General features: G+C 37.4%; 1 protein-coding gene across 3 annotated transcripts in view; it reads left to right on the top strand.

Moving 5' to 3' along the window:
* LOC136852811 (uncharacterized) overlaps positions 1-16,252 on the top strand; it is a 191,611-nt gene that overhangs the window by 81,768 nt on the left and 93,591 nt on the right. The gene's annotated exons all lie outside the window — the stretch shown is intronic.

Genomic DNA, 16,252 nt, shown 5'->3' with positions numbered 1-16,252 from the left:
GGAAGAGGAAGAGGTAGAGGTGGAGGAGGAGAGGGGGGAGGAGATGGAGGTGGAGGAGGAGGAGAAGGAGGAAGAGGAAGAGGAGGTGGGGAAGGAGGAAGAGAAGGAGGAGGAGGAGGAGGGGTGAGGAGGAGGAGGAGGAGTGAGGAGGAAGAGGAGGAGGAACAGGAGGAGGAGATTGCATGCATGCATGTAATATGTATATTGCAATGCAAGGAGCTAATGTGGACTTGGAAGCAAACTCTGCCTTTTAAGATTCAGGTGTTCATTCTGTAGCAGTGTTTAATTATGTTATCGATGAGTTTCACTGGGTAATGTGAGACTTGTTTGGTGGGATTTCTGTAAAATTGTTGGTATTCTCTCTCTCTCTCTCTCTCTCTCTCTCTCTCTCTCTCTCTCTCTCTCTCTCTCTCTCTCTCTGAAGAACATTCAGCACACAAAGTCGTTTTATTGGACTTCAATAGAAATTGCTGTAGAGATGTTGGGGCTGTTCTCTCTCTCTCTCTCTCTCTCTCTCTCTCTCTCTTTTTCTCACACACATATATGTATATATATATATATATATATATATATATATATATATATATATATATATATATATATATATATATATATATATATATATATATTGCACAGTTATTTCGATTCACAAACTCATTCATGTGTGCTTGAAAACAAGCAAAGAGAGAGAGAGAGAGAGAGAGAGAGAGAGAGAGAGAGAGAGAGAGAGAGAGAGAGAGAGAGAGAGAGAACCTCCATGAATTTATCCTTCTGCATCAGCAAGTTCTGTCCAGGAAGAACTTACCCCTTTCCTTAATCCGTGTGTTTTTCGCATCCTGCTCATTATCGTTTCCTGTTACTTCCTGTTATTTTTTTTTACCTGTTTACATTTACGATATTTTTATCATTCCTAGCAATCTTTTTTGTGGTCGAATTTCGACATTTTAAACCCTTCGTAGCTCGGAATATGTCTGTTTATTTATAGAAGACAATTTGTTATTATTATTATTATTATTATTATTATTATTATTATTATTATTATTATTATTATTATTATTATTATTATTATTATTATTTTCGTAGCTCGGAATATGTCTGTTGATTTACAGAAGACAATTATTATTATTATTATTATTATTATTATTATTATTATTATTATTATTATTATTATTATTATTGTTGTTGTTGTTTTCGTAGCTCGAATTTGTCTGTTTACTTATAGAAGACTATTAGTATTATTATTAGTATTATTAGTATTATTAGTGGTTCATTATTAGTATTGTTATTAGCCCACACACGGACCACTGACTTGAAATTCAAGCTTCCAAAAGAATATGGTGTTTGATTGAAAGAAATTACAGAAGGTAACAGAAAATTAAGAAAGAAAAGATCAGTAATTAGAAAAGAAAAACAAATTAACAGATTAATAAATAAATAAATAAATAAATAAATAGATAAAAATATAAGTAAATGACCAAGATAGAAGGGGACAGGAGAGAAACGCAGAAAGGAAGAAAGATAGAAAGAATTGACGTAAAAGATTAGGAAGCGGAAATGCTTTCTATTTCTTATATGTCTCTCTCTCTCTCTTCTTCTCTCTCACTCTCTCTCTCTCTCTCTTTAATGCGCTATGGTTTTAACGAACCTGCCAGACATTTCGAGGCCTTTCATTACAGCGGAAAACTGAGGGTTTTTACGTTTTAATGAATCCTGGAAGAATATGTCTGTGCGATTTCATTAGAGGGAATCGCTCTGATATGACGCAATTGCCATCTCCCCGGGAATTATTCTCGAAAGAAATCTCTCTCATATGATTCTTCTGAATATCTACGAGTTTTTCGAGGGTTCTCCGTATTGCAGAGTTTTCCTCTATGATGGATAAATTGTCTGATGTGATCTGATTAAATTTTGGAGGACGTTTCGAATGGAAAACGTTGCGATGTGATTTGGGTGAATCTTAGAGAGTATTTTAAGGTTTTCCTCGTGGGAGATTTAGCTGAATCTTAGAGAGTATTCGTGAGAGATTTGGCTGAATCTTAGAGAGTATTCATGAGAGGTTTGGCTGAATCTTAGAGAGTATTCATGAGACGTTTGGCTGAATCTTAGAGACTATTCCTAAGAGATTTAGCTGAATCTTAGAGTGTATTCATAAGAGATTTAGCTGAATCTCAGAGAGTATTCCTAAGAGTTTTAGCTGAATCTTAGAGAGTATTCTAAAGGTTTCCTCACGCGAGATTTAGCTGAATCTTAGAGCATGCCAACGTTTTCCTCGTGAGAGATTTATCTGAATCTTAGAGAGTATTCTGAAGTTTTCCTCGTGACAGATTTAGCTGAATCTTAGAGAATATTTAGCTGAATCCTAGAGAGTATTTTAAAGTTTTCCTAATGAGAAGTTCGCAGGTTTCCTCTTGAGAGATTCAGCTGAATCGTAGAGAGTACGCTGAGGTTTTCCCCATGAGAGAATATGTATTACAGAATTCAATAAATCTCAGAGAACAATGCGAGGTTTTCCCTATGACAGAAAAACGTTGGGAAGATTCCAGTTTCGAATGGGAAACGTTGCAATGGGAGTTAGGTGAATCTTAGAGAGTATTTGAACGTTTTCCTCGTGAGAGAAAAAACTGTATTATATAATTCAAGAAGTCGCTGATATGATACGAAGTTTTCCTCATAGAAGAAAAACATTGACAAGATTTTAGTGAACCTTTATCAACATTTCAGCTGGAAAACGTCTCGAAATGATAGCTGAATCTTGGAGAGTATTCCTAGGTTTTCCTCATGAGAGGTAAACTGAATTGTATAATTCAACAAATCATTGATATAATATTAGGTTTTCCTTATACCTGAAAAACATTGAGAAGACTCTACTGATCTGAAAAACGACTCAAGACGATTCGATCCGATCATCAATAATATCCCCACAGGAAAACATCCAGATACGGTTCAACTGAATCTTCCTGGAAGCTTCGAGGTTTATCCTTATTCAAAATAAAAACAAAAGAAAGTGGAGGCTGTTTTGAAAAATGATAAAAAAGCGGAACAGAGTCACCCAACGTCAGCAACAACACAGCAATACCAGAAGAGGACAGTTTTAGCCGACAGTTTTTTCAGAAAGCGAGGAAGATGATGTACCTCTTCTTGTTCTGTTTAATGTTGTTATTGTTGTTCTTATTCTTCTTCTTCTTCGTGGCCTGATCGTTTCCTGAAGGTCACCAACCGAAAAAATCAAGACTCACGACGTCTTCTGCTTCTGCCACGGCGATCGTTTCGTGTGGCCCTTGAAGAAGATGAAGTAACAGAAGAAAAAGATGGACTAGAAGAAGAAGGAGAAGAAGGGCTAGACGAAAGTTATAAAAAGGAAGAAGAAGAAGAAGAAGCAGAAGCAGAAGAGGAGAAAGAAGAAGAAGTAGAAGAAGAAGAAGAAGAAGAAGGGCTAATAGAGAGTTAGAAAAAGGAAGAAGAAGGAGAAGAAGAAGAAAAAGAAGATGGACTAGAAGAAGAAGAAGACGAAGAAGGAGAAGAAGAAGGGCTAGACGAAAGTTATAAAAAGGAAGAAGAAGAAGAAGAAGAAGAAGAAGAAGAAGAAGAAGGAGAAGCAGAAGAGGAAGAAGAAGAAGAAGTAGAAGAAGAAGAAGAAGGGCTAACAGAGAGTTAGAAGAAGAAGAAGAAGAAGAAGAAGAAGAAGAAGAAGAAGAAGAAGAAGAAGAAAAAGAAGAAGAAGAGAACTTGCAACAGCACGTGCAAGAAAGAAAGGGCGTGCAGGATCAATACGCGGTGCAGCAATACAAGCCATAACCCCCTCCCCTATAGGTGGGGAAGGGGGAGGAAGGGGGGGAGCCTACCCCTAACCCAAGAGGTACCACCACCACCACCACCACCAGGAGGGTCCTCCTCTCCTTGTTGCATGACCGGGCTCTCCTCTCTTCCTCCTCCCTCCCTCTCCCTGACCCCTCCCTCCTCCTTCCTCCCCCTCCTCCTGACATCACCTCTACCACCTCCTACCTCCTACCACCTCCTCCTACCTCCTCCTACCACATCAGACATCATGGCGCTTAGAGCCAACCAGGATACGGTCTGGTACTCCGCAACTATATTGCTTCGTATTATGACACTTTCAATTAACCTCAAATTCAGCTGCTAAGGAGACGTGGGGTCTCTCTCTCTCTCTCTCTCTCTCTCTCTCTCTCTCTCTCTCTCTCTCTCTCTCTTCCTTCTTTCGATTAAATATTCAGTGATGTCCATTAAACGCCCATTAATCATTTAGAAGTTTCTCCCGCATTCGTAATTAGATTTTTTATTAGTTTTTTTGTGAGGGTCAAGAGAGGGATGTCATTGAAGATACTTAAGGGATGTCATTGAAGAGATATCTAAAAGATGTCATTGAAGGGATATTTAAGGGATGTCGTTGAAGAGATATGTAAGGGATGTCATTGAAGAGATATTTAAGGGATGTCATTGACGAGATATGTAAGGGATGTCATTGAAGAGATATTTAAGGGAAGTCATTGAAGAGATATGTAAGGGATGTCATTGACGAGATATGTAAGGGACGTCATTGAAGAGATAATTAAGGGATGCCATTGAAGAGATATTTAAGGAATACCGTTCAAGAGATACTTAAGGGATGTCATTGAAGAGATTTTTAAGAGATGTCACTGGAGAGATATTTAAAAGATGACACTGAAGAGATATCTAAGGATTATCATTAAAGAGATATTTAAGGAATGTCATTGTCTCCAGGAAGTCACATCTTAAACATTTCTGACCTCATTTATAAGTGAAGAAATGTATTTCGGGCGTCTCAGGCCTCGATGTAGCCCTTAACCACTCAATCCAGGCTGCTGTAGTTTGCTGCAGGAATCTGCAGGATTCTTTAACAGTCTTTATTAGCCTCCTGTTTCATCCTAGCCGGGAAACAGACTGCAAGACTCTCCAACCAACTTTCCCAGTCATTACTCAACCTATTATCCTCTCACGTTACTCATCCAAGCACAGTCACTCCCCCACCATTCTCTCATCCCTCAGTCACTGGCCCCCACCCTCTCGCTCCCCCCCGCCTCTCGTTTTCCCCTGCCCCAAGTCCTCCCACTTGGGTCGGTCCTTCTTGCTGAAGGATCTGGGGAGAATCTCGCGTGGAGCTCTTACGAAGTAAATTTATATCGATCTGGTATGGGTGACTCAGCTTGTAGTCGGTTTGGGTGGGGACTGATACAATTGATTCCCTCTTCTTGTATTGTTTTTCCATTGATTTTATTCCCTGTCGAGACAGAGACAGAGAGAGAGAGAGAGAGAGAGAGAGAGAGAGAGAGAGAGAGAGAGAGAGAGAGAGGTGCGCTGAATATTGTTATGTTATACGTGCTTCCAGCTTTAGCTTGTATCGTCGTGTTGTTTGAAATGACTACAGATTTACTGTTTTAAGTCTCTCTCTCTCTCTCTCTCTCTCTCTCTCAGGACACATTAGTCAAGTTCAAGCTCTTTTGCCTTGTTCCATTCGAGTATGTGATCTTTAGGCAATTAATAATAATAATAATAATAATAATAATAATAATAATAATAATAATAATAATAATATTAAATATATTTGCAACTATATATATATATATATATATATATATATATATATATATATATATATATATATATATATATATATATATATATCTGCAAAATCAAATAGAAGTCCCTGAATTATATTTTTCTTTATATTTAGAAGTCATTTATAAGATATATCTTCAAAAATATCTTTCCTGAAACATATTCCACAAAATACATTCTCAAGAATCGACCTCCTGGCGTGTAAACTCTGACATACACACCTTCTAAAATTGACACACACACACACGTCTTCTAAAATACACCTTCCGGTGTACATCTTCTCTCAAAATTTCCTCACGCTGATTTACATTTCAGCTTCAATCATAACCTCATTATGAAGACCGAGGCTGAGAGAAAAATAAAAAAAGATTATGATCTTCATGACATGTCAATATTGACTCCCGTCTTGCCACGGAAATATTTTTTTCTTGAGTTTGCTCTCCGCCCCATTTTCGTGTGGGATTCCTCGAACGTGGAAGCTGAGCTGGTAGATAAATAGACAGAAAGATAGACAAGGATCTGTATGTATATATACATATGTATATGTATATATGTGTATAGAGTATATATATATATATATGTATGTATATATATATATATATATATATATATATATATATATATATATATATATATATATATATATTTGTGTATTTGTATTCATATGAAAAAGGATAAGTACAGAGAGAGAGAGAGAGAGAGAGAGAGAGAGAGAGAGAGAGAGAGAGAGAGAGAGAATAATCTATATATATATATATATATATATATATTTATATATATATATATATATATATATATATATATATATTTATATGCATCTGTGTATATGTGTTTATGTTCATATAAAAAATAGATGGACAAACAGAAAAAGAGGTAGATAGATAAACGGAGAGAGAGAGAGAGAGAGAGAGAGAGAGAGAGAGAGAGAGAGAGAGAGAGAGAGAGAGAGAGAGAGAGAGAATAATATAACCATATACATCTGTGTATATGTTTGTACTCATATAAAAATAGATAAATAAACAGAAAGAGAGATAGATAGATTAACAGAGAGAGAGAGAGAGAGAGAGAGAGAGAGAGAGAGAGAGAGAGAGAGAGAGAGAGAGAGATCCTTGTATGAATAGCCCACTTCTACAATATATGCATTACGCTGCATTCAGCAATTGGCTAGATTTTAATCTTCTAAAGTGGCGAAATCTAGAGTTATTCACCCTGGTATTCAGATGTCTGTAACAGAGTTCAAACAATTTAACAATAGCTTCTTTCCTATTCTATAGAAGTATTCTAACAATAGGATCTCTCTCTCTCTCTCTCTCTCTCTCTCTCTCTCTCTCTCTCTCTCTCTCTCTCTCTCTCTCTCTCTCTAGGGTCTTCGTTTGTTGAGTTAGGGTTCGGATGAAAAATAATATATTAATTCATGCGTAAATAAGTCTCATTATTTAGTACGTTATGGTCGATATTTCAGTTGTAGTTCAATCCTTTTTATGCGTTTCTTTGAGAGAGAGAGAGAGAGAGAGAGAGAGAGAGAGAGAGAGAGAGAGAGAGAGAGAAGGGATGAAATGATCAGTTGGAGATCAAATATCATGATGTATTAGAGCTGTCATGAAAAATGTCGTGGAGAGAGAGAGAGAGAGAGAGAGAGAGAGAGAGAGAGAGAGAGAGAGAGAGAGAGAGAGAGAGAGAGGTCTGTTGTTAGTGATGGTCTGACGAACCCATGCATAAACAGCGTCTTGGTCACCCTTCCAACCACTGACCATTCCTGGTAACATTTAATTTCAATGATGGTGAAAGTCATGTTTGCATTGAATGTTACAGTGGCACCCGGAGAATCACCTTGATAAATATAGTAAATATTGAGGCTATAAATGAGTTGATAATATTATGAATCTAGAAATGAATGGACAATATTATGAATATATAAATGAATGTATAATATTACGAGTCTATAAATGAATGGATGATATTGTGATTCTATAAATGAGTAGGCAATATTATGTGTCTATAAATGAATAGATATTGAGTCTATAAATGATTGGATATTGAGTCTATAAGTAAATGGATAATATTATGAGTGTCTATAAATGTAAATGACTGGAAACTTGTTATGAGTCTAAATAAATAGATAATATTATTAGTGAATTGACATTGAGTCTATAAATAAATGGAAATGTTATGAGGCTATAAAAGATTGGATATTGTGTCTATAAATCAATGGATGATATTATGAGTCTATAAATGAATGAATAATATACAGTTGTCAAAAGCAAGTTTGTGTCCTAAATAAAATTAGTGATATTTATTACTATCATTAATATAAATTTTCAAAACTCCATCAGGAACTTTGGTCTTCGTTTTCAAAATTTTCTGAGGAAGGAGTTAATTCAATTCTTAAAAACGAAAATTTTGTTCTTTCCTTGTACTGAAGTTTCAGCCTTGAACACATAGGGAAATATTGTTTGTAGGGATAATAAAAATAAAAGGGCTAATCTAACCTAACTTAGTACTGGAGAAACAATCCTTCTCAGAGTATTGAAAATTGCCGAATGCTCTGAGAAATATTGTTTCCCCAGTACTAAGTTAGGTTAGATTAACCCTTTTTTTTTATTATTCATGAATACAATGAGAAAAGTTTTATTTCCAGAGCTAAGTCAGGTTAGGTTAGCCAGTTCACTGTATTGCTTGTGTTATGAGAGTCACTATTCTCACCATTATTCAGCTAGAGGCGAATTTTACCGAGAGAGGGACTAAAGTGAAAAATTGATTAAATTTCTCAGAACTGGACAAAGAAAAAAAAAATGAAAATTTACCCACAGTGGCCCCTCTTGGACTTGTTCGCGGTCCGATTGCTTTCGCAGGCAATTCAGACGTCTTCTGGATTATTCGCAATTCCCAACGCCACTTTTTTCATCAAGCGGCAATACGTCTAGGTGGCTTTCATACCCGAATACGTGAGATTAAAGTGCAATAAAAGGCATGAAATTCACCCGTTCAAGGACACTCGAAGGCGAACTTGAGTCCAGACTCCGCATCAATAAATCAGCATTGCTGCAAATTGACTCGCACACAACCAGAGGGGTACGTTCCGTCCGAGCGTAACAAAAGAAACGCTTGTAAGAAACGTTTCGAACGGTAATGACATTTTGAAAGGGGTTAGGGGAGTTGGGGAGGAGGGATAAGGGGGTGAACTACAGTAATTCAATAAAGACCCTTTGAATGCATTTGACTCGACAATATATGCGCTCCTCGGGGGCCATAATTTCACGGATTTTTTTTTGTGCAGTTGTTCAAGCGACGAACGAAAGCCCTTAGCGTAATCAATTTGGAAGATTGGGGAAGGAAGTAGGGACTGGAATGGGATTTAAATTGTCTCGTACCTTTTAAGGCACCTGGAGGATAAACTGTTTTATGAAAACACACACTCTCTCTCTCTCTCTCTCTCTCTCTGTTGTTTATGGTAAATGATACGTGAACGAAGCTTAGCTTAATTTAAGTAAACAGGAGAGATTACTTACATTGGCTATATCTGTCTCTCTGACTGTCTATTTCTATAACAGAAGAGACTCCTTAAAATGATTCTCTCTCTCTCTCTCTCTCTCTCTCTCTCTCTCTCTCTCTCTCTCTCTCTCTCTCTCTCTCTCTCTCTGTTGTATGACACATGAATGAAGCTTTTTAGTAAAGGAAGGGATTCCTTAAAGTCATTACGCCTCTCTCTCTCTCTCTCTCTCTCTCTCTCTCTCTCTCTCTCTCTCTCTCTCTCTCTCTCTCTCTCTGGCCAGGAGCCTAAGACGTTCTATCTACCAGCGAAAGCTCTTTGGGTTCGATTCCCGAGCGAGCCAGAGGCTTCAAGCATATTACACAAAATCCCGCTGTGCCTCTATTGACCTGGGGAGAAAATTACGTACCCAGTAGAATAAAATGGATGACTGCGGCTTCGCTCCCACTTTGTTTCCAGGAGCATCAGGTCTTCCAGATTCTTTCCATCCTCATGAGGTTTTTATCCCTTCCAGGCATAGCAAATCCCACTTATACTTCCTCTCTCCTTATCCTTATCCTCCTTTTTATGGTTGGATTCTCTTCAGTGCATAGCAATAACCTGCCCCAATCTTTTCCAAAGGCCCACGTCTCTCTACGGTTGCTCTTCCATACTTCCAGCAATTTTTCCAGGCTCTTTTAAAGCTAGACACTTTTCCAGTCCTATTTCCAGCTATTTTTCCAGTCACTTTTCCAGTTTTTTTGTCAGTCTCTTTTCCAATCCATTTTCCAGTCACTTTTCCAGCCCCTTTTCCAGTCACCATTCTAGTCCCTTTACCAGTCACTTTTCCAGTCCTTTTCTAGCCACTTTTCCTGATTCTTTCCAATTCCTTTTCCAGCCATTTTCTCAATCCTTTTCCAGCTAATTTTCCAGTTCCCTTTCCAGTCCCCTTTCCAGTCACTTTTCCAGTCACTTTTCCTGTCCTTACTCCAGCCACTTTTCTTGTCACTTTATCAGCCACTTTTCTAGTCCCCTTTTCCAGACACTTTTCCAGTTCTCTTTCCAGTCCCCTTTCCAGTCCTTATTCCAGTCACTTTTCCAGTCACTTTATCAGCCATTTTTCTGGTCCCCTTTTCCAGTCAATTTTCCAGCCCCTTCTCCAGGACGACTCCAAGCTCCTAGCTTCTAACTCTCTTTACCAGGGCCACCTCCTCCCCCCAACCTATCTTCAAAGCCTAACCGAGAGGTTCCTCCTGTACTTTCCAGAGGCTCTCTAGATGCCCCCTTCCATGCTTCCAGTCTTGTTGCAGCCGGGATCCCCTTCCTCTCCCCTTCCAGCTTCCAGGATTTACCCCCTCCCCCTTCCATCCTCCCCTACCCCGCTGCATTGTGAGGCTGTCGTCTTATGTTGCGCATATTAGACCCAACGGCTTGGCTATTCAGGCCTGGCAATGCAGGTCCCTTTCTTCTTTTGGGCCTACAATGAAAATCCACCGTCGAGTATAATGCCACTATGATGATGATGATGATGATGAGCGTGTTGGAGATTTCTTTGCATTATCATTTTACTTTTTTGTCGGAGGAGGGGGAAAGGATGGGAGGAGGATATACTTTCTAATTTATTTGAATGTTATAGTTATATCCTTCATCCCGTTTGTGTGTTTATGTTCTTTTTTATCTGGGTACAGCCTCAGGATTTTTTCCTGAGAGAGAGAGAGAGAGAGAGAGAGAGAGAGAGAGAGAGAGAGAGAGAGAGAGAGAGAAAATGTCACGTATTAAATTAAGATTTGTGAATTCTTTAGATTCTCCATCCACATTATCCTTTTATTACTTTTATGATTCAAGATTCTCTCTCTCTCTCTCTCTCTCTCTCTCTCTCTCTCTCTCTCTCTCTCTCTCTCAAATCAGTTTTATGTAGGGCATATTGAAGCCAGAAGACTTGATGTATGTTGCATTCAGTATAATGTGTATAATATGCATACACATACATTTATATATACATATATATGTATATATTGTATATATACAGTATATATATACATACATATATATATATATATATATATATATATATATATATATATATATATATATATATATATAAATTTATATATATATATATATATATATTTATTTATTTATTTATTACGAATTATTTACAAAGGAAATCTAATAAAATAGACAAACGAAAAGTACAAAAATAAAATAACAAGAGAAGCCATGAAATTTATTTTTGAAAAAAAAAAGGACTAAGACTACAACTCATTCACTTTCCGGACAATCGCGCATAAAATTCCGACATTATCAAGACAAAGCTGCAATTTAATCACAATATGCATTTTGATACAGTTCTGAAAATTCTTCTTATTTATTGGACGTAATAATTTTGTTTTTTGTTTTTTATGTCACTGCTTATGTGGATCCGTATTTTATGTGGGTGGGCTTTTTCAATATGAAATCCTGGTATTCTTGTAATGAGATGTGATTTTGTTTATTATATATATATATATATATATATATATATATATATATATATATATATATATATATATATATATATATATCCCTAAAAAAAAGCCTCGCACATAAACCTCTGAGAAAAAATACTCAACTTTAAAACTGTAAAAACCTTTCAATTTTTTTAAAATAAACACCCTGACCTAACCATCCTACCCTTAAGAAACCTCTAACCATCCTACCCTTGAAAATTTCTTACCATCCTACCCTTAAGAAATAACCATTTAATTCTTAATAAACTCTAACTATCCCACCCTTGAAAAAAAACAATTTTCCGCCTTTCAAAAAAACTCTACCCATACCTTCCTTAAAAATCCTTTAACCATCCTACCCTTAAAAAAACTCCATAACATCCTGCCTTTAAAAATATCTATTCATACTACCCTAACAAAACTCTAACCATCCCACCCTTACAAAATTCTAACCATCCCACCTTTACAGAAGTTCTAACTATCCTACCCCTAAAAAACTAACAATCCTACCCTTAAAAAACCTCTAACCATCCTACCCTTAAAAAGCCTCTAACCATCACATACTTAAAGAACTTTTAACCATTCCATCCATAAAAATCTCTAACCATCCTACCCTTAAAGAACCTCCAAAACATCCTACCCTTACAAAAATCTAATCATCCATCCCTTAAAAAGTCTAACCATCCTACTATTAAAAAAACTCTAACCATCCTACCCTTAAAAAAACTCTAACCATCCTACCCTTAAAAAACCTCTAACTATCCTACCCTTAAAGAAAACTAACCATCCCACCCTCAAAAACTCTAACCATCCTACCCTTAAAAAAGTAACTCTCCCGCCCTTAAAATAACGTCTTACCATCCTACCCTTAAGAAACTAACCAACCTTCACATCCTTAAAACAACCTCGAACCATTCTACCCTTAAGATAACCTCTAACCATCCTACCCCCCCAAAATAACCTCCAACTATCCTACCCTGAAGATAACCTGTAACCATCCCACCCATAAAACAACCTCTAACCATCCTACCCTTAGGATAACCTTTAACCATCCCACCCTTAAAATAACCTCCAACCATCCTACCCTTAAGATAACCTGTAACCATCCCACCCTTAAAACAACCTCTAACCATCCTACCCTTAAGATAACCTGTAATCATTCCACCCTTAAAACAACCTCTAACCATCCTACCCTTAGGATAACCTCTAACCATCCTACCCTTAAAATAGCCTCTAACCATCCTACCCCTTAGAAAAAACTTAACTATCGTACCCCTTAGAAAAAACTCTAACCAACGGAGGTTCCCCTTTCCGTCCCTTATTCCGGGCCCTCATCATTTTTACGGGAAGTTCCACTCGAGGGAACATTGGTCCAAGAATTAAATTTCCACGTTTCAAAGGCCCCGGGACACGCTTTGATCTCCCGCCCATAACAACTCATTTGGATGAGGAATTTACATAAAGAACTTACTAACTCCGCCGCCGGTACATTAATCATTCTCTCTCTCTCTCTCTCTCTCTCTCTCTCTCTCTCTCTCTCTCTCTCTCTCTCTCTCTCTCTCTCTCTCGTGTTCCTTCTCTGTGTTTTTGATGTTTGTCTTCTTCGTCTTCTTCCGAGACCTAGTCTGTATATGATTGATTACGTTGATGCTCTCTCTCTCTCTCTCTCTCTCTCTCTACACACACACACACACACACACACACACACACACACACACATATATATATATATATATATATATATATATATATATATATATATATATATATATATATATATATATATATACCTTCCCATGAATGAAAGTTGGTGATTGCATATTATGCTAATTGATCTTCTCTCTCTCTCTCTCTCTCTCTCTCTCTCTCTCTCTCTCTCTCTCTCTCTCTCTCTCTCTCTATATATATATATATATATATATATATATATATATATATATATATATATATATATATATATATACCTATACATATATTCGTTCCCCTGAGTCTAAGTTGGTGGTTGCATATTATTAATTCTCTCTCTCTCTCTCTCTCTCTCTCTCTCTCTCTCTCTCTCTCTCTCTCTCTCTCTCTCTCTCATACCCCCTTTTCTATAAGGCCAGGTCGTAAAAGCAAATAGGGAAGACCTCTACGAACCGCCTCCGAAAATATGGTGTTCCATCCGCCATCAATACCCAGAACATGTCTGGAACCTGTATCATGCCTTTCTTGCGTTAGAGGTCCCGCTGGAAGACATCCTTTTTCACCCTGGTGTTTATTGTCCGGCGTTGATAACACCCTTCGTGGGGACGTGTTGGCAATGTTAATATTTTTTTTTTTTTGTTATTTGTGTTCATTTGCTATTTGGTTCTTGCGATTATTCCACTTTTGTTTTTATTATTTTTATTTTTTGGTGTGCAATATTATTTAGCCGTGTTGGTATTCTACGTCTGTGTTCTTTTGTTATTTGGTTCTTGCTGTTATTCGACTTCTGTTGTTTATTATTTATTTAGTTCTCTTTGTCTTATGACTGTCTAATCTGTTTTATGTTTTCTGTAGACTCGTATTTATTTTCGTGTTAGGATTATTCTCTTATAATTTTAGTTGACTGTCTAAACTTAGAACCTGTTTACCTTGCTAATTTCTCTCTTTTGTCTTCTGTTATTTGTTCTTGCGCCTCGCCTGTTCACAAATGTTTCTGCTATTCAGTATCTTTGTTTACTGTCTAACCTTGGAGCCGTATTCCTTGCTAATTTCTTTGTTTTAACTTTCGTTATTTGTTCTCGCGCTGCCTCTGTTCTCCTGCTTTTTGTTATCATTGTTCTTGCGGCTTTTCTGAAACAGCAGATGATGTTATTTTTACAACTGGAATTGTTTTGGCTACAACCTTCCTCTGAATTTGCTTTTGTAATGCAATCAGGTCAAGTTTTTCATGACTGTTGCTTCACTGCTCTTGTTATGGTTTTAGTTCTTGTAAAGTTGGTGTTGTTCTCTTGGCAGAAGAAGTTGTTTTTCACGTGCTGTTTCCATCTACCTTGACGCTTTGAACTTCTTTCCTATCTGTATGAGTATTCTAGTTGACGTTGTTTCACTTTTCTTATTGTAACTTTTAATATTGTTTCTCCCGATGCTCTGGTGATCTGTACTTTATGGTATTGTTTCTCCTGGTGTTCTGTGGGTGCTCTGTACTTTATGGTATTGTTTCTCCTGGTGCTCTGTAGGTGTTCTGCATATCTCGGTATTGTTTCTCCCGGTGCTCTGTATTTTATGGTATTGTTTCTCCTGGTGTTCTGTGGGTGCTCTGTACTTTTTTGGTATTGTTTCTCCTGGTGTTCTGTGGGTACTCTGTATTTTATGTTATTGTTTCTCCTGCTTCTTCTGCTGTTACGACTACTCTATTAACAGCACAGCTGCTGTTAACACAGACATCCCCCCTGCTGCTAACACAGCTGCTGCCACCGGTGATAGGGATTTTGTTACGTATGAATGACTAAAAACTTTTACGCAAACGCCATCTGTCGGAATTGATGAAGTCATTAGCGCCGTAATGCAAAAGAGTCGTGATGAAAAAATGTTTGAATGTACTTTGTTGTTATAGTTATTACAGTTGTTGCCATTCTATTACGCCGTTTTTTTTATTTTGTTCCTCCTGCATGTGTTGTTTCCATGCTGTGGTCGACCACGTTGTTGTTGCGCCTGGAAAGATGTTTTTATTTTTACGTCTGAGGACCAGTGTTTTGAAAGTGTCTCTCAGTGTGTCTTGTTTCTTGGTAAGATTTAATTTCCTCCGTTTTCCTCCAGTAATATACATGAATAAATAGTCTTTTAAAGAAATATAATCGCATATCAGTTTATCCGTTCTAGAATATTCAGTAAAATGAAATCGTATTTTTTTTACCGTTTCTACTCGTGGCTATTCTATGCTGTCATATTTGTATATTAAAAAAAGCTTTTTTTATATATTTCATGACCTATCCTAACCTAGCCTAACCCAACTTAATCTAGCCTATCAAGACCACAATTAACCCAGTCGGCCCCTGTCCACGGTCACCTCAAAGAGAGAGAGAGAGAGAGAGAGAGAGAGAGAGAGAGAGAGAGACTAAATCATGGGTTTGAAGGTAACCTGCCACCGTAGGTGGGTAGCGCCATCAGTGCACCTCACGCGGTACACTGTAGGCATTACTTAAGGTTCTTTGCAGCGTCCCTTCGACCCCTAGCTGCAGCCCCTTTCATTCCTTTTACTGTACCTCCATTCATATATTCTATCTTCCATCTTGCTATCTCTCAGTTTCCCTTTCAGCGCTGAATGACCCCATAGGTCCCAGCGCTAGGCCTTTGGGTTAATTTCTACATTACATTAAATTACATTACATTAAATTACATTTCAAGCTAACCTGAATTATAATTTCGTAGCGCAAGAATCCACCACCAGACTTAAATACAGCCTTGAGATTCCTTCTCTTTACACTCGTCGTCTTTCATTAAGACTTTGGGGAACTCTTATGCACGGATAAGAAGGCTGGAATCTCTCTCTCTCTCTCTCTCTCTCTCTCTCTCTCTCTCTCTCTCTCTCTCTCTCTCATTAGGCTTCAATATGACTGGATGGTTTAGGTTCCAGATTCTTTAATTTACAAAGTACAAGCTTTCGAAGACATACAGTCTTTCTCTTCGGGTACCGAAGCCTAATACGAGTAATATGAATATATATATATATATA

The sequence above is a fragment of the Macrobrachium rosenbergii genome, chromosome 1 (genome assembly GCF_040412425.1).
Source record: "Macrobrachium rosenbergii isolate ZJJX-2024 chromosome 1, ASM4041242v1, whole genome shotgun sequence".
NCBI lineage: Eukaryota > Metazoa > Arthropoda > Malacostraca > Decapoda > Palaemonidae > Macrobrachium > Macrobrachium rosenbergii.
This window is presented reverse-complemented; position numbering and strand designations above follow the sequence as displayed.